General features: G+C 40.7%; 1 long non-coding RNA gene across 1 annotated transcript; it reads right to left on the bottom strand.

Annotated features, from left to right (window-relative positions):
• Window positions 1-19631: 19631 nt before the first annotated feature.
• LOC127097473 (uncharacterized) lies at window positions 19632-22429 on the bottom strand. Its single transcript, XR_007793046.1, has 2 exons — window positions 22000-22429; window positions 19632-19901 (listed from the first exon to the last, which is right to left on the bottom strand). It is a non-coding gene; the product is annotated as an uncharacterized LOC127097473 (long non-coding RNA).
• Between the last annotated feature and the right edge of the window lie 486 nt (window positions 22430-22915).

The following is a 22915-nucleotide window of genomic DNA, read 5'->3' on the forward strand; positions in this document are numbered from 1 at the left end:
CGAACACACGTATAATATTGGAATACATCCATTCATATTATACACCATACACATATTATGCAATGAGACTCCATGCATGCGGTACCGACTAATTGTGAACATATAGTTCACCTCACCGTCCAAATCCAGGCACGGCTACCAAGCCCACTAGTCCCACTCATTTGAGACCTAGTGACTCACTCACTAATTCCTCACCATGGGAATTAGCTACCACCCCAAGGGCCATGCTATGCACGCTAATTCACCTAGCATGCAAACATCAACAACAGTCCATAATGACTAACTCACTAATTCCTTACCATGGGAATTAGCTACCACCATAAAGGCCACAATATGCATGCTAATCACCTAGCAATGCTAACTCATCAACCATAATTCAAGAATAGACATATGCTCACACTCTAAGCCATAAAACAATCTATTCACCAAGGCACACATAACTGATACATTCACAGGATCATGCATATCATCACACATCATCAGTATTTTATCACATAAGCATATCAGATCATGCCAAAGAACAACCACAGTATTAGCACACTCTACTAATACCTATACTACCCAAAACAACGGGAAATGATCCCTAATATATCATACATCAGCTGAATTACGTGACTCAGCTGAACAGCTAAAAACTGCACAACAACAGCTCAGGAAAATCACAATCCTGCCCATACGCGTATTGCCTAGTCCCATACGCGTATGACCCATTTCTCAGCCAAAACCCATACGCGTAACACCATCCCATACGCATATGCTACGCATACCACATCCCCATACGCGTACCAACAGAGACCAAAACACGTTCAAAACATCATCTTCCTCATCCATACGCGTATTGCCTAGTGCCATACGCGTACCAGACCATCTCATACGCGTATTGCCTAGTGCCATACGCGTACGACCAGAAACCAGAATTTCCAGATCTGCAATGGTTTTCTCTACCACGAGATTCCTCAGATCCAACCTCTTACAATCCAATTTTACACAGTAATCGTTCATATCATCTAACACGAATCATATCTTATTCAATCTCACAAATCCTAACATTATTGCATCTAATTCCTACGAATTTCCTTCAATTTTAAATCCAGATTCGTTCATCCCAAAAGTTCACAATTTTCAGCATAATTATTCCAATCAGAGGTAAATCAATGGTTTATCACTACCCATTACATATTATCCCATAATACCCATTAAACGATGATAAACCCCCCTTACCTGAGTTAATCCGGCAAATCTCTGAGCTTCAGGCTTTCCTTCCTCTCTTCAATCCTTGTTCTCTGGCTCTCTTTGCCCCTTTTCCACTTTTCTGTCCCTTTTTCCCTTTTCACGTGAAAAATAAACCTTTTACCAAATGGGACCTTTTCTAAATTCCAACTTATATATTTTCCAATAATTATTATTCCAATAATAATAATAATAATAATAATCCAATAATTCCAATTATTTAATTAAATTAATAAATATATTATTAACTTAAATTAAATAATTATCTTATTTTATCGGGGTGTTACACCATACGCGTATTGCCTAATCCCATACGCGTATGGCCCATTTCTACGCCAATCCCATACGCGTATCACCTGTCTCATATGCGTATGCTACGCGTACCACTTCCTCATACGCGTACCAACAGAGACCAAACCACGTTCAAAACATCATCTTCCTCATCCGTACGCGTATTGCCTAGTGCCATACGCGTACCAGACCATCTCATACGCGTATTGCCTAGTGCCATACGCGTATGACCAGAAACCAATTTCCAGATCTGCTATGGTTTTCTCTGCTACGAGATCTCCCAAATCCAACCTCCCACAGTCCAATTCTACACCGAATTCATTCATATCATCTAACACGCATCATACCCTATTCAATTTCACAAATTCTAACATTATTCCATCTAATTCTTACGGATTTCTCCAATTATAACCCTTATTTCGTTCATCCCATATTTCACAAATTTCAGCATACATCATTCGAATCAGAGTCAAAATCAATGGTTTATCACTACCCACTACATGTTATCCCATAATACCCATTAAACGACGATAAACCCCCCTTACCTGAGTTAATCCGACAATCCTTCAGCTTCAAGCTCTTCCTCTCTGCAACCCATGTTCTCTTGCTCTTCTCTTTTTGCCCTTTTTCCACTTTTCTGTCTCTTTTTCCTTTTCACGTGAAAATAACCCTTTTTTACCAAATGAGACCTTTTCTAAATTCCAACTTTTATTCCAATAAAAATAATAATCCAATAATAATATTCCAATTATTTAATTAAATTATAAATTATATTATTAACTTAAATTAAATAATTATCTTATTTTATCGGGGTGTTACAACTCTCCCCCACTAAAAGAGTTTTCGTCCTCGAAAACATACCTCAAGCGAATAACTCCGGATAAGACTCCTTCATCTGGCTCTCAAGTTCCCACGTCACGTTGCCACCTGCTGGTCCTCCCCAAGATACCTTCACCAAAGCAATCTCTTTACCCCACAACTGCTTCAACTCTCGATCCTCAATCCTCATAGGTGATGTTTCAACAGTCAGGTTATCTCTCACCTGGACATCATCTACTTGGACCACATGCGACGGATCATGAATGTACCTCCTCAACTGAGACACATGAAAAACCTCATGCAAATTCGCAAGTGACGGCGGTAAAGCGATACAATAGGCTACCTCCCCTATCCTCTCCAAAATCTGATAAGGACCAATAAATCGAGGTGTCAACTTCTTCGACTTCAAAGCTCGACCAACCCCAGTTATCGGAGTAACACGAAGGAACACATGATCTCCCTCTTGAAACTCAAGTGACTTCTTCCTCTTGTCATGATAACTCTTCTGACGACTCTGAGCAATCCTCATCTTTTCCTGAATCATCTTAATCTTTTCCGTAGTTTGTTGAACAATCTCCGGTCCAATCACAACACTCTCACCGGACTCATACCAACATAAAGGTGTCCGACATCTCCTACCATACAAAGCTTCAAACGGTGCCATACCAATGCTCGAATGAAAACTATTGTTGTAGGTAAACTCAATCAAAGGTAAATAACAATCCCAAGCACCTCCTTTTTCCAAAACACAAGCCCTCAAAAGATCCTCTAGTGACTGAATCGTCCTCTCAGTCTGACCATCAGTTTGCGGATGATATGCAGAACTCAATCTCAGCTTAGTTCCCAAAGCCTTCTGTAAACCTTCCCAGAACTTCGATGTAAATCTAGGATCTCTGTCCGAAACAATACTCGACGGAATACCATGCAAACTTACAATTTTCTCAATATACAACTCAGCTAATCTCTCTAACGGATAATCCATTCTGATCGGAATGAAATGAGCCGATTTTGTCAATCTGTCAACAATCACCCAAATAGCTTCAAAATTCTTAATTGTCCTCGGTAAACCAGAAACAAAATCCATACTGATACTGTCCCACTTCAACTCTGGAATAGCCAACGGTTGCATTAGCCCAGACGGCTTCTGATGCTCAATCTTTGACTTCTGACAAGTCAAACAAGAATAAACAAAACTCGCAATTTCTCTTTTCATTCCCGGCCACCAAAATAACTTTTTCAAATCATGATACATCTTCGTAGCTCCAGGATGAATACTCAGGCCACTACGATGTCCCTCTTCAAGAATACTCTTCTTAAGTTCGGTAACCTCCGGAATACACACCCGATTACCAAATTTCAGAACACCATTCTCATCAACTCTGAATTCACCACCTTGACCTTGATTCACTAGAGTCAACTTATCAACCAAAAGCACATCGGATTTCTGACCCTCTCTAATCTCATCCAGAATACTACTTGTTAACTTCAACATTCCCAATTTAACACTATTGTGAGTACTCTCACACACCAACTCAAGTCTCTAAACTGCTCAATTAAATCCAGTTCTTTAACCATTAACATAGACATATGCAATGATTTCCGACTCAATGCATCAGCCACTACGTTTGCTTTACCCGGATGGTAATTCAAACCAAAGTCATAATCCTTCAGGAACTCTAACCATCTCCTCTGTCTCATATTCAGCTCTTTCTGATCAAACAAATACTTTAAACTTTTATGGTCACTGAAAACCTCAAATCTTGACCCGTACAAGTAATGCCTCCATAACTTCAGAACAAATACCACAGCTGCCAACTCTAAATCGTGTGTCGGATAGTTCCTCTCATGAACCTTCAGTTGTCTCGAAGCATAAGCTACAACCTGCTTATTCTGCATCAAAACACCACCCAAACCCAACAATGAAGCATCACAGTAAACCTCAAATAATTCCGACGGACTTGGTAATATCAGAATAGGAGCAGTAGTTAACCTTCTCTTTAACTCTTGGAAACCTTCTTCACATTTTGAGTCCCAAACAAACGCTTGCCCCTTTCTAGTCAACATCGTCAACGGTAACGCCAACTTAGAAAATCCCTCAATGAACTTCTTATAATAACCTGCAAGTCCAAGAAAACTCCTTATCTCAGAAACTGACTTCGGAGCTTCCCACTTAGATACCGCTTCTATCTTAGAAGGATCAACAGCAATACCACCTCTTGAAATCACATGACCAAGAAAACTAACCTTTGCTAACCAAAATTCACACTTGGATAGTTTAGCAAATAACTTCTTTTCTCGTAGAACTCCTAAAACCACTCTCAACTACTCATCATGCTCTTCTTCAGATTTCGAATACACCAAAATATCGTCTATAAACACCACAACAAATTGGTCTAGATACGGATGGAAAATCCTATTCATATACTCCATAAATACTCCAGGTGCATTTGTCACCCCAAAAGGCATTACAGAATACTCATAATGTCCATACCTTGTTCTGAAAGCAGTCTTCTGAATATCCTCAGTTTTCACACGTATCTGATGATACCCAGATCTCAAATCTATTTTGCTGAACACACTCGCACCAACCAACTGATCCATCAAATCATCAATCCTCGGCAAAGGATACCGATTCTTGATCGTCACTTTATTCAGTTGCCTGTAGTCCACACACAACCTCATAGTACCTTCTTTCTTCTTAACCAATAACACTGGTGCACCCCACGGTGACACACTCGGACGAATAAATTTCTTATCCAACAGGTCTTCCAGCTGACTCTTCAATTCAGCTAACTCAACAGCAGACATACGGTACGGAGCCATCGATATCGGCCTAGTACCAGGTACTAAATCAATCGAGAACTCAACTTCACGCTCTGGCGGTAATTCATTCACTTCTTCAGGAAACACATCAGGAAAATCACACACCACGGCTAAATCGCAAATCGCCAGTTTATCTTTAGCCTCCAAAGTCGCTAACAGCATAAACAACTCTGCTCCATCTGCTACTGCCTCATTCACTTGCCTTGCAGATAGAAACAAACTCTTCTCTTTTTCAATCTCAGGAAAGATCACAGTCTTATCAAAACAGTTGATATAAACTCGGTTACACACCAACCAGTTCATACCCAAAATAACATTAATCTGCACTAGTGGAAGACACACTAGGTCCATCCCAAAGTCTCTACCAAAAATACTCAAAGGACAATTTAAACAAACTGAAGTAGTAGTCACTGAACCCTTCGCAGGAGTATCAATCACCATACTTCCATGCATCACAGATATCTCTAACTTAAGTTTCACAGCACAATCCAAAGATATAAAGGAATGAGTCGCACCTGTGTCAATAATAGCTACAAGAGGAAAGCCATTAATATAACACGTACCTCGGATCAAACGATCATCTGCAAAAGTCTCAGAGCCCGATAAAGCAAAGACCTTGCCTCCCGACTGGTTCTCTCTCTTCGGCTTAGGACACTGTGGGATAATATGACCCACCTCTCCACAGTTGAAACAAGTCATAGTCTTCAACCGGCACTCTGCAGCCAAGTGACCACCTTTTCCACACTTGAAACACTTCTTCTCATTACTGGTACACTCATGGATACGATGTCCAGCCTGACCACATCTGAAACACTTAGCAGGGGCACTGGAGTCTCCCCCACTAGGTCTCCTCATCCCACTCTGCCTCTGGAAACCTTTTCCAGCTGCATACGGTTTCCCACGATCATTCTGATTCTTGCCTTTCCTATCAACCCTTTGCTGATAGCTCTCTGCTCTAGCCTTGGTATCCTGTTCAAAAATCCTGCAACAGTCAACCAAATCAGAAAACACTCTAATCCGCTGATACCCAATAGCCTGCTTGATCTCGGGACGTAACCCGTTCTCAAACTTCACACACTTTGAAAATTCCCCAGTAGCCTCATCATAGGGAGTGTAATACTTCGACAGCTCTGTGAACTTAGCAGCATACTCAGTAACAGACCGGCTGCCCTGCTTCAATTCTAAGAACTCTATCTCTTTCTTTCCTCTGACATCCTCTGGAAAGTACTTCCTCAGGAATCTCTCTCTGAACACCGCCCAAGTGATCTCAGCATTCCCAGCAGTTTCCAACTCAGTGCGGGTAGCAACCCACCAATCATCTGCTTCCTCTGACAGCATATGCGTACCGAACCTGACCTTCTGGTTATCGGCACACTCAGTCACTCGGAAGATCCTCTCAATCTCCTTCAACCACTTCTGAGCACCCTCTGGATCGTATGCTCCCTTGAACATTGGAGGATTGTTCTTCTGGAACTCACTCAGTTGACGAGCAGCTCGCATTCCCACAACATTCGGATTCCCTCCAAGTACTCCAGCTAGCATACCCAGAGCCTCAGCAATCGCAGCATCGTCTCTACCTCTTCCAGCCATCTCTATTCTGAAAACCCAACAAGCTAAACAATAAGTACTGATAGGGTTACACAACACCTATCCCGTACAGGGGAACAGAATAATTACGACTCGACTCGACCGACTATGCTCTGATACCACTAATGTAACACCCTTCTAAAATACCCCAAAAATAAATTAAAACATCAAAACATAAATCAGAGTAAATATGCAATTCAAGGGTGTCACACTCGACACTTCACACCATTTTCCAAAATATCCTGTCATGCTCATTTATTTAACCAAAATAAAACATTTGCATAATACGCAGCGGATAAAAACTAACAACATTCTAACCATGTAACACATTACATGTAAAGTTGTTCAACAACCAAATGAAAAAATAGCCAAAACATCCCATCCCGATGTTACATCTACCAGAGCATGACCCACTAAGGAACTACACTAGACTCCAAGGACTAGCTCTACTCAATCACTGCTCGTTACCTGAAAAATAGTTGTAAGGGTGAGTTCCTCAATCGATATAATAAGCATTATAAATTATCATGTAATGCTAAGTAATTTAACACATATCATCACCCTAATCAGATCACACATATTCAGCAACGGCAATATCAACTCATAATCATCATCATCATCATACTCAACTCAACACAACCATAAAACACACGTGTAATATTGGAATACATCCATTCATATTATACACCATACATACATACATTATGCAATGAGACTCCATGCATGCGGTACCGACTATTCGTGAACATATAGTTCAACCTCACCGATCAAATCCAGATACGGCTACCAAGCTCACTAGTCCCACTCATTTGAGACCTAGTGACTCACTCACTAATTCCTCACCATGGGAATTAGCTACCACCCCAAGGGCTATGATATGCACGCTAATCACCTAGCATGCAAACATCTACAACAATCCACAATACTAACTCACTAATTCCTCACCATGGGAATTAGCTACCACCATAAAGGCCACAATATGCAAGCTAAATCACTTAGTCATGCAAACATCAACAATCATCCACCATGGACATATGCTCACACTCTAAGCCATAACAGTCCATTCATAATTTCATACATGATAGATACATTCACAACATTATGCATACCATCATACATCATCAACATATTCACCACATACTCATATCATGTCATACTACATAATCAATCACAGCATTAGCACACTCTACTAATACCTATACTACTCAAAACAACGGGAAATGATCCCTACTCTATCATACATCAGCTAAATTACATTACTCAGCTGAACAACCAAAAACTGCACAACAACAGCACAGAAAAAATCACAATCCTGCCCATACGCGTATTGCCTAATCCCATACGCGTATGGCCCATTTCTACGCCAATCCCATACGCGTATCACCTGTCTCATATGCGTATGCTACGCGTACCACTTCCTCATACGCGTACCAACAGAGACCAAACCACGTTCAAAACATCATCTTCCTCATCCGTACGCGTATTGCCTAGTGCCATACGCGTACCAGACCATCTCATACGCGTATTGCCTAGTGCCATACGCGTATGACCAGAAACCAATTTTCAGATCTGCTATGGTTTTCTCTGCTACGAGATCTCCCAAATTCAACCTCCCACAGTCCAATTCTACACCGAATTCATTCATATCATCTAACACGCATCATACCCTATTCAATTTCACAAATTCTAACATTATTCCATCTAATTCTTACGGATTTCTCCAATTATAACCCATATTTCGTTCATCCCATATTTCACAAATTTCAGCATACATCATTTGAATCAGAGTCAAAATCAATGGTTTATCACTACCCACTACATGTTATCCCATAATACCCATTAAACGACGATAAACCCCCCTTACCTGAGTTAATCCGGCAATCCTTCAGCTTCAAGCTCTTCCTCTCTGCAACCCTTGTTCTCTTGCTCTTCTCTTTTTGCCCTTTTTCCACTTTTCTGTCTCTTTTTCCTTTTCACGTGAAAATAACCCTTTTTTACCAAATGAGACCTTTTCTAAATTCCAACTTTTATTCCAATAAAAATAATAATCCAATAATAATATTCCAATTATTTAATTAAATTAGTAATTATATTATTAACTTAAATTAAATAATTATCTTATTTTATCGGGGTGTTACATTCTGTATCTGCTGACCAACCTACTCCTTCGACACAAAAGGCTCAGGTTCGACTCTGGCTGAATTATTATTTCCTTTGACCCTTACTTTTATTCTTAGCCATCTTTTCTCTTCTTGTAGGTTGTTCCTGAGCAATCTTCTGACGATGATGGGCACCCTATTTCTCAAGTCTTGAGGAAGCCCAAATCTTCTGTATGCCCCTCTCTGAAGCGTTTCTATTCGCTCTTGTCTTCTAAAGGGGAACATTACGTGGTTGCTAATGTTTCACTTATGTGCAGGGTCAACCACGTTCGACAGAACCTACTGTCTCTTCTGCCTCCAAAAAATCCAAAAAACACAAGTGCTTTGCTCCCGCGGGCTCTAAGGTATTTCTTGTCGGCCTGTCTGCTCTTTTGGCTAGACTATTTGCTTATAACCTATCTTCGTATCTCCAGCACACCTCCCAACATAAATCCAAAAGCCATCATGGCCACAAGAGGAAGAAACATGACTCTCCTTCCAAAAGTGGCGAAAACAAAAAGAAGAGGTACCATACGATGCCTCCTTCAAAGGTTCCTGTCGAAGATGCCGACACCCCTGTGGTCGACACTTCCACCCTTGGTACGGTCCCTGCTCCAGCCGTGGGAGCTTCACCGTCGATTGGTCTCTCCCCCGCTTATGCCTTGGGGAACACAAATCAGGATGCAGTCTCCCCTGCATCGACACAGGTATTTACCCATTTTCCTATTTATTTCTTTGGATTTTTGTTGCGCTTCTCTTACACATTTTTCTTTCTACAGGCTGATGCTTCTACTGAGCCGACTCAACCTGTCGCTGACTACACTTCCGCGTCGCCGGTTTCTTCTCCAGCTTGCCCCTTTCATTCTGTCGACACCGCTGGTGAGTCCATTGAATTTCCTCTCCAGATTAGTGACAGTGACTCTGACTCGGTCACTAGTCCTACGACGCATCTGGACTCCAGTTCGACTAGTTCTGACTCGAGTCTCTCTTCAGCTTCCTTGCAGGATCCACGGGAGCCAGTCGGTGTCGACACCAACAAACAACAATCCTTCCAGGCTACTCATTTGTCGACTGCTTCTCCCCCTCCTCAAATGACTTCTCCGTCAGCGGCTTCTCCTTCGACCTTAGAAGCAATTGCCAGGCTTCTGCTTTAGAAGCAATTGCCAGGCTTCGCAATCTGGTGAAATCGCGTGATGTCTCCTCAGACTCTGATCAACTCCATTTTGGCAAAGTGGGCCCTGAGGCGATGAAGGCTAAAGCTCTCATGGACAAAATCCGCGTTCACGCCTTAAATTCTGACCTTCCTTTCGTGCTCATGCATGAACCTGCTGTCGGTCCAGAGATTCTGAGCGCACTTTCCCAGCTAAATGATCTCCAACTCTCTGATTATGTCAAACATGCAATGGTGGCTCTAGAACAAATCTTGGGGCCTATGTTGCGCCATATTGATAACGTTCGGAACACTGAGCGCCAGATTGCGGATATTGAGGCCTCTGTGAAGGAGAAATGGGAGTTGGTGATGCATGCCGACGCGGAAGTTACCAGTATGTTGGGGGCTATAGAGGAGCGGCAGAAGGAATTGACTTCCAAACAAGCAAGGCCCATTGAACTACGTCAACAAATCGATGCCCTTCGGCGTCAAATTGCCACTTTGGATATTGAGTTGGAATCAATTGTTAAAGAGGAGTCCCGTTTTGTCGACGAAGTGTTAAAACCTTCTCAGGCCACTATGGAACAAACTACTAGTGATGCCTTAGCGGTCGGTGAAGAACTCATGGCCGTCGAAGGGAAGCTTGAGGAGCTTAAAGCCTACGCCGACACCTTGGAGCCTGCTTCTTTGCACTATAATTTTGAACTTAAATCCTTCCAATCCAAGTTCGGCCAGATTTGACCGATTTTATTGATTGTACCAATTTTTGTAATGTTTAAACAATGGCTTCTTGCCACATTAATGTTATCTTTCTTACCTTTAGCACTGTATACTTATTTTCTGTGCCTTTGCAGCTGGTATCTAACATAATTATCTCCAACCTTATTCTTTCGACAGTTATTTTAGTCTTCCAAAATTTTGACCTCTTGAAGGAGAGGTCTATATTTTTTCAAATACTTTCCGTTCACTCTTAAAATCCGGCTGTCTGGTGCCAACTCTTCGACCTCATAGGCGTTGTTAGAAAAGACCTGCAAAACCTTAAATGGTCCTTCCCAATTTGGGGACCACTTACCCAAAACTCTATCATTTATGTCCATAGGCAGGATTACCCTCCAGACCAGATCGTCGACAACAAACACTTTCCCTTTCACCCTTTTATTGTAGGCTCGAGCGACTTTCTCTTTCTGTCTTTGTAGAGAGTCCAATGCTAACATTCTTTCTTCATTTACGTCGACTAATTCGTCTATCATCATACTTCAATAATCTTCAGAAGGTATTTCATACTGCCTTTGGGTTCTGACCGCCTGGACCTGAATTTCTACTGGCAGCACTGCGTCATGACCATACGCCAGTCGAAATGGGGTTGTTCCAGTTGCTTCTTTTGGTGACGTTCGACGTGCCCACAAAGCTTGGTCTAATGTCTTATGCCAATTTCTTGGCCTCTTTCCTATGTGTTTCTTTATTAGGCTGATGATCACCTTATTAGCAGCTTCGACTTGGCCATTCGCCTGTGCGTAATAGGGGGTAGATGTCAGCAACTTGATTCCCATTTCTTTTGCAAATTCTTGCACTTTTCGACCAGTGAAAACTGACCCTTGGTCAGTTGTGATAGTTTCTGGGATGCCAAATCTGCAAATGATGTAACTCTGGACAAAGTCTATCACAGCTTCTTGGTCCATATTTGTTAATGTTACGGCTTCGACCCATTTTGTGAAATAGTCGATACCGACTAACACATACCTTTGTTGTTTTTACGAGGCTGGCTTTATTTCTCCTATAACATCCAAAGCCCATCCTCGAAATGGCCAGGGTTTCACAATTGTGTGTAGCTCGCTTGCAGGCACATGCTGTATGCCCCCATGCAATTGGCATTCTTGACAGCCTTTAGCAAATTCAATGCAATCTTTCAGCATTGAAGGCCAATAAACTCCTGAACGCATCAAGAGCCACTTCATCTTCATACCTGCTTGATGTGCCCCACACGCCCCGCTATGTATGCTCGACACAGCCACGTATACCTCACTTTCCCCTAGGCATTTTAATAACACTCCTTCGACCGTCTTTTTAAATAATTCATCATTTACCAAGACGTAGCTAAGGGCCCTATACTTTATCTTTCGATCTGTCGACCCCACGGGATTACGTAAGTAATCGACTAGCGGTTTACGCCAATCACTCCCTCTCTCGTCGTCGACAGCCAGAATTTCGAAATGATTTTTATCTACTGCCCCCAACTTCATGATCGCCAAATCTGACGGTGACAACACTGTCGCTCGTACTTTCTCTCTCACTTGGATCTCTTCGTCTTGGCCTTTCGAAGTTTTATACCCTGAAGCCTCCTGCGCCAAATCGTTTGCTCTTTGGTTTTCTTTCCATAGTATGTGTTGGAGATTGACTTGCTCAAACCTCTTGAGTAGTCTGATGGTGACCACGAAGTACATGATCAGATTTTCTTTAACACACCTATACTCTTTCGATGCTTGTTTAATCACTAACTCCGAGTCTCCCATAATTTTGACATTCCTTGCCCCCAATTCTAGCAGTAGTTCAAGTCCGGTGATCAGTGACTCATACTCTGCTTCATTATTGGTGCATATCCCTTTGATTTTGTATTTGAACTCTGCTGGAATTCCATCTGGAGAAATTATGACTCCTCTTATCCCAGATCCATGCTTATGTCTTGACCCATCGAAGTATAACCTCCATGGTGCCAAATCTACGTAATTCTGCGCCATTTCGACCATTGAATGGTCGACAAGAAAGTCTGCTACCACCTGCCCTTTCATCGCTTTCAAGGGTATGTATGTCAGGGAGTATTCTGTTAATGCTAAAGCCCATTTTCCAATTCGACTATGCAAAATTGGTTTAGATAACATGTGTTTAATAATATCAAAGTGGGAAGATACATACACATCAACAGGCTTGATATATTGCTTTAATTTCGTACAAGAGAAATACAGGCATAGACATAGTTTTTCTATATCACTATACCTAGTTTCAGGATCATTAAGCACTCGACTAAGGTAATACACAGGTCTTTCGACACATTTTTCATCCTCTTGGACTAACATACTTCCTATAGTCGAATCTAAGGCTGCAATATACAGCCTCATTGGCTTGTGCCTAACATGAGGGGCCAATACTGGAGGCCTAGTCAAATACTCTTTGATTTTGTCGAAAGCCTCTTGGTGTGCATCCTGCCATTTGAAACTTTCGTTCTTCAATCAAAGTAGTGGGGAGAACGCTTTTGTTTTGCCACTTAGATTTGATATGAATCTTCTAAGAAAAATTATTTTTCCCAAAAAAGATTGCAGCTCCTTTTTGGTCGACGGCGGCTTGACGTCCATAATGGCTTTTGTTTTGCTTTGGTTTACTTCAATACCCTTTTTATGCACCACAAAACCAAGGAAGTCGCATGCCTGCACACAAAAAGCGCATTTTAATGGATTCATTTTCAATCCATATTTCCTCATCCTCAGAAAGGATTTTCGAAGATGTTCGACGTGAGTATGTTGACCATTGGATTTTATCACAATGTCATCAATGTAGACTTGCATGAAATCTTCAATGAAATCATGGAACATTGAGTTCCTTACCCTCTGGTATGTTGCTCCGGCATTTTTCAGACCGAACGACATGACAACACACTCATATGTCCCTAAGGCTCCTGGACATCGAAACACCATCTTCGACACGTCTTCTTTTGCAATAAAGATTTGGTTATATCCAGCATAACCATCTAACATGCTTAAATATTCAAAACCAGCGGCCGAATCGACCAGCATCTCAGCCACGGGCATGGCATATTCATCTTTTGGGTTGGCAGCATTTAAATCTCTAAAATCAATGCATACTCTTAAAGACCCACTTTTCTTTATGACTGGCACAATATTGGCCAACCATTCGACATACCTTGCATTTTGAATAAACTTGCTTTTCAGGAGTCTTTCTACTTCTGTTTTTATTTTTGCCATGATCTCTGGGGTGAAACGCCTGGGCGTCTGCTTCACTGGCTTTCTTCCAGCTTTTATGGGCAGCTTTAACTCGACCAAATCTCTACTTAAACCAGGCATTTCATTATAATCCCAAGCAAAACAATCTTTAAATTCTTTAAGTATGGATATTACCTCAGACTTTAGTTCGTCGTCGATGTTGGCGCTTATATATGTTGGCCTTTTCTCGCCATTTTCGCCAAGGTCGACTTCTTCCAAGGGGTATTTTGGTCGGATTTTCTCTGGTGCCCTTGGGTCTTTTTCGAACCCTAGAGGTTCACTATCGTAAATGCAGTCCAGACGCTGCATGTCGACGTTTCTTTTGGCCAAAGTTGGTTTGCCTAGGGGCTTTGGCCCAATAGCCATATGCCCCCCTTTATTCAACACACAGGCTTCAACAGCTATGTTTTCTTTCAGCCTCTAAGGCCGGCTTTATTTTGTTCTCGGCAACGCATGCTGAAATCTTTCTTAGAGCTTCTAACTCAGACATCATCATTGACGTCCCTCCAGCCTATCGGCCGGATACTTGTGTATGGTGGATCATCTAGGCGTTCCACATCCCAAATGAAGCCGTGAGTCTCATGTAGAGTTAGAGAGACGAAAGCTTCACTTAGATTAGCATATACATCCTCAGCTGGGAAGCAAGGAGAGATGTTGGTCAGCTTTCTTTCAAACTCCTTCTTGCCGACATTATTCACATCAGCCATAAAATATCCTTGGTCGGCCTCGATATTTTCGGCCACCCCATCCTCTCTCCAAATCACCAGCCTTTGGTGTGCTGAAGATGGTACAGCTCCGACGCCATGTAGCCACTCTCTGCCAAGTAGCAAGTTGTAACTTGGCTTAGCGTCTATCACCATGAATAGTGTCGGTCTGGTCACTGAACCCACTGTGATATTCACCATAATCACTCCCATGGTGCTTTTCGTCTTTCCTCATAGTCCGACAAGACCACGTTATTAGACCTGATATCGGTATCATATTTGCCAATCTTCCTTAGAATATGGTGTGGCATGATATTGACCGTGGCACCACAATCGACCAAAATTTTGTTGACAATTACGCCTCCCACTTTTGCCCTGATCAGCAGTGGTTTCAAATAGTTTTTCATGTTCATCGTTGGTCTTTCAAACACTGCCTCTTGGCTTTCAACAGAGCCGTCGTTCAACACAAAAGAGCACCTTAGTTGGTGCAAAGCCATTTCTTCAGTGTCAGCATTGTCCACCGACCCTTCGACTTCAGTCACACACTTGTATTCTTGTGGTAGGATTGACACCATGTTGACCAGGATGTCGAGGCTTGCTTCAGATTCTGAATTGAAGTCGTCAGTCACTTCATCAGAACATTTTTCAAATGGTCGACGGACGTACTCTCTTATCCGTTCCTTTTCCGTTGTGTCGACTTTCACAACAATTTTCTTCCCAGTATTCGCCTTGCTGGTCATGCCTCTTGCAGCGTCTCTTTCGGCCTGTTTACGCCTCTAGAAATGTCTCCATTGAGTCCTCGACATGGGGTTCTTTCCCAAATAGTTTTCAGAGATATGAGTCCTCTTTTCGGACTTAAATTCACGCTTGTAGTTCACTGCTAGACCTCCTCTAGCATCAGCAGCAACCCCTTGTGGGGTGTCTTGTCTTTCTTGAGGCTTGATCCAAGTACCTCTAAGAGCACTTGCCGACGACACGAAGCTTTTAGGCCTTGTTGGGTTATTTACCCAGCCCTTTTTGATCCTCTTTCATTCTGGTAACCCCTGGTTGGCACATTCCTTTTGCTTTTACCCAGTTGCAGCTTCTAGAAATTCTCTGCTGCTATTTTGTCGGTGACAGCACCACACCTTGGGCACAGGCACACCTGTGAACCCTTGTTCTTGCAGTGATACAGAAAATCCACCAAGTCCTCATTAGCCCTTGGGTAAACTTCAGTTATATCGACATCTGGGCTTTCCCCAGTTTGCTCCAACATGTTGGCCTCATCATATTCGCTGATCTCGACCATGTTGATCTCGACTGGCTCCACGAACAGGGCTTCCTCCTGGTGAAGAGGATCAGCGTCGATCTTCATTCTGCGACCAACAAATTTCAGCCTGCCTTCCTGAATCGCTTTCTGAACCAAATCCTTGAAAAGGTAACAATTATAGGTGTTATGACCAAGATAGTTATGATATTTACAAAACCCTATTTTCTGTCTTTGTTCCAATGGTGGTATTTTAGTACCAGGAGGTACCACCATCTGCCCATCTTTGACCAATAAGTCAAAAATTTCCTCACATTTCGACACGTCGAAAGTATAAGTTTTCGAAGGGAATTTTGGGTTGTGTTCGACAGGATTCTTTCCTTGCGCAGGCAGCAATGATCGACACTCATAGGCGGACCCTGGCTTTAGTTCAGCCACGTCGATTTCTAATTCGGTCGATGAAGCATAATCGGCCTCACGTATTGGGTTTGTCGCTTCGTATTCGACAAACGCTACCTTTTCTTTCTTAGATTTATTGTGCCTAACTTTTTCTAGCCTTAGTCGTTCTAGATGTCGGACTCTGTCAGCCAATTGTGACATACTTTTCACAAAAGTTGGATCTATCTTCTTCCTAATGGAATAATCTAAACCTCCTACAACCATTTGAACTAGTTCATGTTCTGGCACTTGCGTAAAGCACCTAGCTTTTAAGGACCTAAAACGATTCAGATAATCATCTATACTTTCAACAAACCTTCTCTTAATACTGGACAATTCTGCCAAACTAATTTTGAAGTGTCCTTCGTAAAACTGTTCATGGAACTTCTTTTCTAATTTAGCCCATGAGTCGATTGAACTTTGGGCCAATGAAGTAAACCATGTGAAGGAAGCCTTGGTCAGAGAGGAGGGGAAGCTTTTTACTCTTAAACATTCATTATGAGCTAAATTCCCTGACTCTGTTAAATATCTGGCGACGTGCTCTATTGTCGATTCACCAGAATCTTCCCCAAATTTAGTGTACTTAGGCACTTTCATCCCCCTAGGCGCCTCAGCTTGGAGAATAAATTCAGCTAATGGGGAAGCATATAATGGCCTTTATAATGTAGCACCCATGCCATTTCTAGCCATAATCCTTTCGACAATAGTTGTCAAATTATTTTCCACTGCCAGGTCTTCTTGTCGATGTTGGTCGACAATTTGATCAGCGTCTTGGTGTCGGTTAACCATTACCATCTGGTTACGTCCCGCAACTCCTGATTCGACGCCTTGGTGTTGAAGGGGTCTAATGATTTGTCCTTCGTGGATTGTCTCCTCCTCCACTGCCCCTATCTCTATCTGCACAGGAATAGTCGGTCTAATCGTTGGCGTCATCTGTCGGGCCGGTGCCCCCGGAAAATTGCACAAGCGTGTCAATTGGTTCGTCACCTGCATATTCGTTTCAGCAGATTCTTGGATTAGTGGATTAAAGATTGTGCCCATCTGGTTGGTCAACATGTTAACCAATTCATGGTTACTATCGTCCATTTGTTGTCTCAATACCGCTACTGAAGTGTTCGACAATGGCATGGTTCTGTTCTGAGTAGTGTTCCTTATGTTGCCCCCTTGTACTGATCCTTGTAAGGGAGGATTTGAATCTGAAAACAGTGTTGCACTGGATGTCGACTGATATCCTGGCACTAAGGAATACGACATTCCATAAAGCGGATCTGTGGTGCCAAAGCGAAGCACATAAGGTCTGAACGTCGTTATCGTTGATCCTGAACCCCCTGGTGGAGGCTGAGGCATTGATGTTCCAACCACACTCGTAGTCGACATGGTTAGGGTTGCACTTGTCATCGGTGGAAAAATGGCAATCTATGAGACTACTGTTTCCGTGTTGGATAAAGTTCCTCGTGGAACTTCATCAGTGTTAGTTTCTGACATTTTCACACTACTTCGTGGCTTACTATACAGCTTGCCACTTCTAAGTTTCATGCAATTTCGCAACTGCTCTAGCACCGTCCCACTGGGCGTGCCATTTTGTTTACTGTGGAAATTGGTAAACAACCGATGGTCCTCCCTAGGCTTTAAAATGAAGGGTTACTTGCAGGATCGACCAGTTGATCCTGGGACATGTGCTAGTGCAAGTGAGGCTTGTCCAAACTTCGACAGAATGACTTTGTGAGGAACGGCTCCTAACAAAGTTTCGAACAAGCGTAGGGTTTTTCCACACGAACGGTTTTAGACAATGTTATCGCCTGTAGGTAACTCGTGACCGACATCGCTACAACATTCAAAAGAGATATACGATGAACACGCTTTTAGTGAACTCTATTATCGTAATAGAGTCAGTGTCAACAGCGTAAACGACAACGTAAAATGATAACTCCAAAGTAAAAGAAATTAAGATATAATGTTCAACGGGAACAATTGAAAAGTAGGGAAGTTGCACTGAAATAAATGTGGTGATTCACGTACATAGCACTCTCAGAAAAAACTCTTGCTTCCTCGCGCTGGGAATGGGAAGTTTTCTTACAAGTGATTTCGTAGTACAAAGTGAACACACCGAGCCCCTTGTGGGATACTCCTATTTATACTAAACTAGAGGAGACTACTCATAAGCTAAACTCCTAGAAACTAGCAGATATTATGTCACACGATCTGCACAACCGCTGCACCCATGTCTTGCTAACTGCTCCATATTATGGCGCCGCTGCACCCATGTCTTGCTAACTGCTCCATATTATGGCGCTCTTATTCCTTTTGAAACTGCTTGTTTATTTTAAATTTCAAATTTCTCCCGCCCAGACGTTAGAGCGATGTTGTCTCCTGCTCATTTGACTATAATTCTTTAAGTCTCAAACCTTGCGTCGGTCGACAGAATGGCCTGTCGACGAGACCAACTTTCCCCGTCGGCTTCGTCCTTTGGTTTGTTTTTTTCCTTCTTGCTTGCTTCCAACATCTCTTTATCTTTTGGTAGGGTATGACCCCCACATTCACAGGCCTCTTTCATTAATTGTGCTTTCAGCATGCCTTAGAAATATTTCGTGGTAACAACTGTTCCCTTCACACTTGACATGAGAAGAGAGGTCAAACTCTCTTATGCTGTGCTCCACTCCTCCATGTCATACCCCCAAATTTTCCCTACTTTTTTCCTTTTTTTATCTGGTTCATGATCCTCACTTCATATGCATATCCATAATCATTTAGGGCATTCATTTACAGTTGTATTTTTCAATAACCATCATTGATTCAAGGGTTATGCTATTTATGATACAAAGATGTGGATCAAGCTTGTGAATCTCATTATGCTATTATGGTTGGTTCATTCTTTATGGATCAATGCTTATGGAATCCTAATTCTTGGAATATGGTCTTTGGTTACTATGGATTGCATCATAGCATTGAGATTTGGAAGTCAATCTCATGTTTGATTTTGGACAGCAAAAGTCAACTTTAAGGTTAACTTTCTGTTGAGTTTTCTTTATGAATGTCCTACATGGCTTGTTTGTCTGTTTTCTTATTTAGATTCAAGGCATTGTAGTTTAAAGCTCATTCAGAACTCAAGATTCATGATCAAATTCAATCAAGGTTCAAATTCAATTCCAATGTTCAAGAATTCAGTTTTGGAGAGAAAGGCATGTTACTTGAAATGCAAGTTTCATTACATCATTTAAAAAATCCTTTTTTTTCATTTCAAGAACTTCCAAGTTCATCATACAAAGTCTAGAATCAGATTACATACAAATTACACTTTTTGATCTACAATTGACTTTTGGTCAACTATTGACTTTTTGGTCATACAGTTGACCAAAGTCAACCACCTAAACCTAAGCAATAATTATACTTTTTCTTCATTCACAAGAAGCCTCAAAAGCATCCAAGTCTTGTGTGCCATGCCATTTTGATCAATGCCAACTCTTATTCTAATACCTATCAGCCCTGCAAAATCATACATATACATACAATCAACTTAACATAAGCATTGTAACAATTAACATTCATTCACACATAGCACAAGTTATCAGCAACTTTTAAACCTTTTCAATTGATCCAACATTCCCATTAATGCAAGCCAATTCAACCAAGTTCCATAACCATTTTATATTGCTAACTCATTGAGATGTCCTAACACAAGCAGTTAAAAAAAGACTTCAAAACAAAAATTCACCACTAACTTGTCACTAATTCAATTTTTATTCAAGTAATGCCATCATAGTTCAATTCGGCATTAACATATCTTTTTTTTCCATAACAGTTCAATCACTATCATGGTAGCTAAAGGAGAAATTTAATCAAATTCACATCTTACATTCATCAAATAATCCAACCTTCCTAACTAAGTTTACAATAGTCTCCTAATAATCTCTTATTCTCTAAACAACATAACCAATTAACCGTCATAACTTCTAACCATCCTAACACATTTCAAGAAATTCAACAATTACTCAAGTAACTGACACAATTACTAACCTTCCTAACACTCTAATCATTAATAATCACCAATTAACATCCTAACCAATTAAGCCAACCAATGTTCTTTTAGTAGCATAGAAGTTCATCAACATTCAATCTCTAATCGCAAGTAATATCCTAACTGTTAGGTCATTAATAACTCATGCATTAACTTTAACCTAACTGTCACATGTAGCAAGTTAACTAGTTATAACATTTCCAAAAGGAGAAAATAACATTTCCACATTCCATTAACCTAGATTTTCACTTAAATAAAATTGCATAATAGTTCATAATTTCTACACAAACTCAGTCAACAATCAAGCTAACTTATCAATATTTCACAACAGTCCGTCAACTCTTCCCATACCAGTTCAAACCGCAAACAAAATTTCAAAGGCGATGCACAACCATGCTAACACTAGTTCAAACTAAGTCTCATAATAATTTCAGTAACATCACGGTTCAAACAAACTACTAATAGTAGAAAACATCAAGTTCAATACATTGCTTTAACACAAGTCAATCATCAACCAATTATATAAACCACACAATCAGTTCCAAACCAGTACAAGCAAATCACAACCTCACAAATTATAATTCAATCTAACTCATTCCAAAACCACATTTTAAAGCATAGCATCCACTATTTCATAGTAGGTACAATATACTTAGCATTCAATTCAAAACTCATGAACTAACTCTAACTTCCAAGCAATCAAATCAATTACCAATTCAAGTCCATAATTAATTCAAACAATATCACTTAACAAGCTCATTAACTTCTAAGTTCAAAACTAACTACACAATTTTAAACTTAACCAACCCTCTAACTTCTACTAATAATTCAAACTAACTAGCCTATCTAAATTCACAATTCACCAACTAATTGCATATTCAACAACATACTAACATAACATCGTTAACTTTTTTTAACAGTTTCTCCCTAATCTAATTCAATCCAATTTCAACTAACTTTCTAATGTACTAATTGTTTTCCTCAAGCTAGTTAACCTCAACAACAAATTCTAACTGCGGATCCCAACCAACTTCAAGTAACTAACAATTTAAATCCAATTCAAACTCAACTAACTCACTAACCTAACAAACTACTATAACATCATCATTCCAACTAACTTCCATCTAACTGCATTTAACATAAACATTTAACAGTGTTAGACTCAATAACTAACTTTCTTCATTGAGATAGCCAAATCTAACCTTGCCCTTACCTTAAAAAACCTACCCAAGCCTTTCCTGATTCAGTTGCAAACCTCACTATATAACTCTTCATCATCACCTTTAATGAAAAAAATCAATCACCATTCCATAAACTCACTAAAAAATTTCATCCTCTCCAATCTCTCTCCCTCACACTAAAGCTCGGTTACTCCATTATTGAAGCAAGCTTCACCTTGAAGCTTGCCACAACAAGAGCTATACACTACACTCTATACTCCTACACACTAATAAACAACATCAACATAAATAATTTTCAATCCTACATACTACCTTGGTAGAAGAAGAAGAAGAAGAAGAAGAAGAAAAAGAAACCATAAACAGAAGAAATAAGATTGGAGCTTACCTAAATGACCTTTGGATTTCTCTACATCTTCATCTTCAAGCCTCTCAACATTTATCAGAGCAAGTCACCAATCTGAAGGTAGGCTATTCTCCTTAAATTCCTCTTGATTTCCTTCAAAATTTGTTACCAGCTTATGGTATTAGTGTTAAGGAATCATAACCCTAAAATCTTGAATCCAGATTATGCATAATCACCACTTAATTTCAAATTTGGGGATCTAGGGTTCTTAGTTTTATTAGCTTAATTTCGAAAATTGGCGGGGGTTAGGAAGAAACTAATGCCATATTTAGAGAGAGGGGGATTTAGAGGCTCCATTTGGTGGTGGTTTGAGGTTCATTTGGAATGCTCTGCCGCCACCGGCGCGGAAGAGGGATTTCCAGTATGGACGTTTTTTAGAGAGGAAGAGGGATACCAATAAGCTGAAAAATGAAATGAAATGTTTTGAGTACTGCCCTCATGGCGTTGGCTTCATATTGGGCCTTACCCAATCAAGGTCCATAGATTTTCACTATCCACACCCTCTAAATTGCTACATACGCTCACTCGTCTGAAAACTCAAACAAAAAACACCTTGGGCCTTTAGTTTGGGCCTCTGTGCCACTCTTTCTTGGCCACACACCCCTGGGTCAGATACACCCCCACTGCATATTTCACTTATTTCTTTTAATTTGTTTTTCTTGTTTCTTTTAATTCTTTTCTTGTAACACACCTTTTAATTCATGAAAATACATATCAAAATACATTTTTAAACACATAAAAAAATTAATACATGTTAATACTTATATTTTGATTATGATTAATTAGAATTTAGCTCTAGATTAGTTCATTAATTTTCAATTTAAATTCTTCAAAATTAGGATATTCATGATTTTTCTTCTCCTTTAAATAAAATCCATATGCTTGAAATGTATTTAGC

Source organism: Lathyrus oleraceus, chromosome 6 (genome assembly GCF_024323335.1).
Source record: "Lathyrus oleraceus cultivar Zhongwan6 chromosome 6, CAAS_Psat_ZW6_1.0, whole genome shotgun sequence".
In the NCBI taxonomy this organism is placed as follows: Eukaryota; Viridiplantae; Streptophyta; class Magnoliopsida; order Fabales; family Fabaceae; genus Lathyrus; species Lathyrus oleraceus.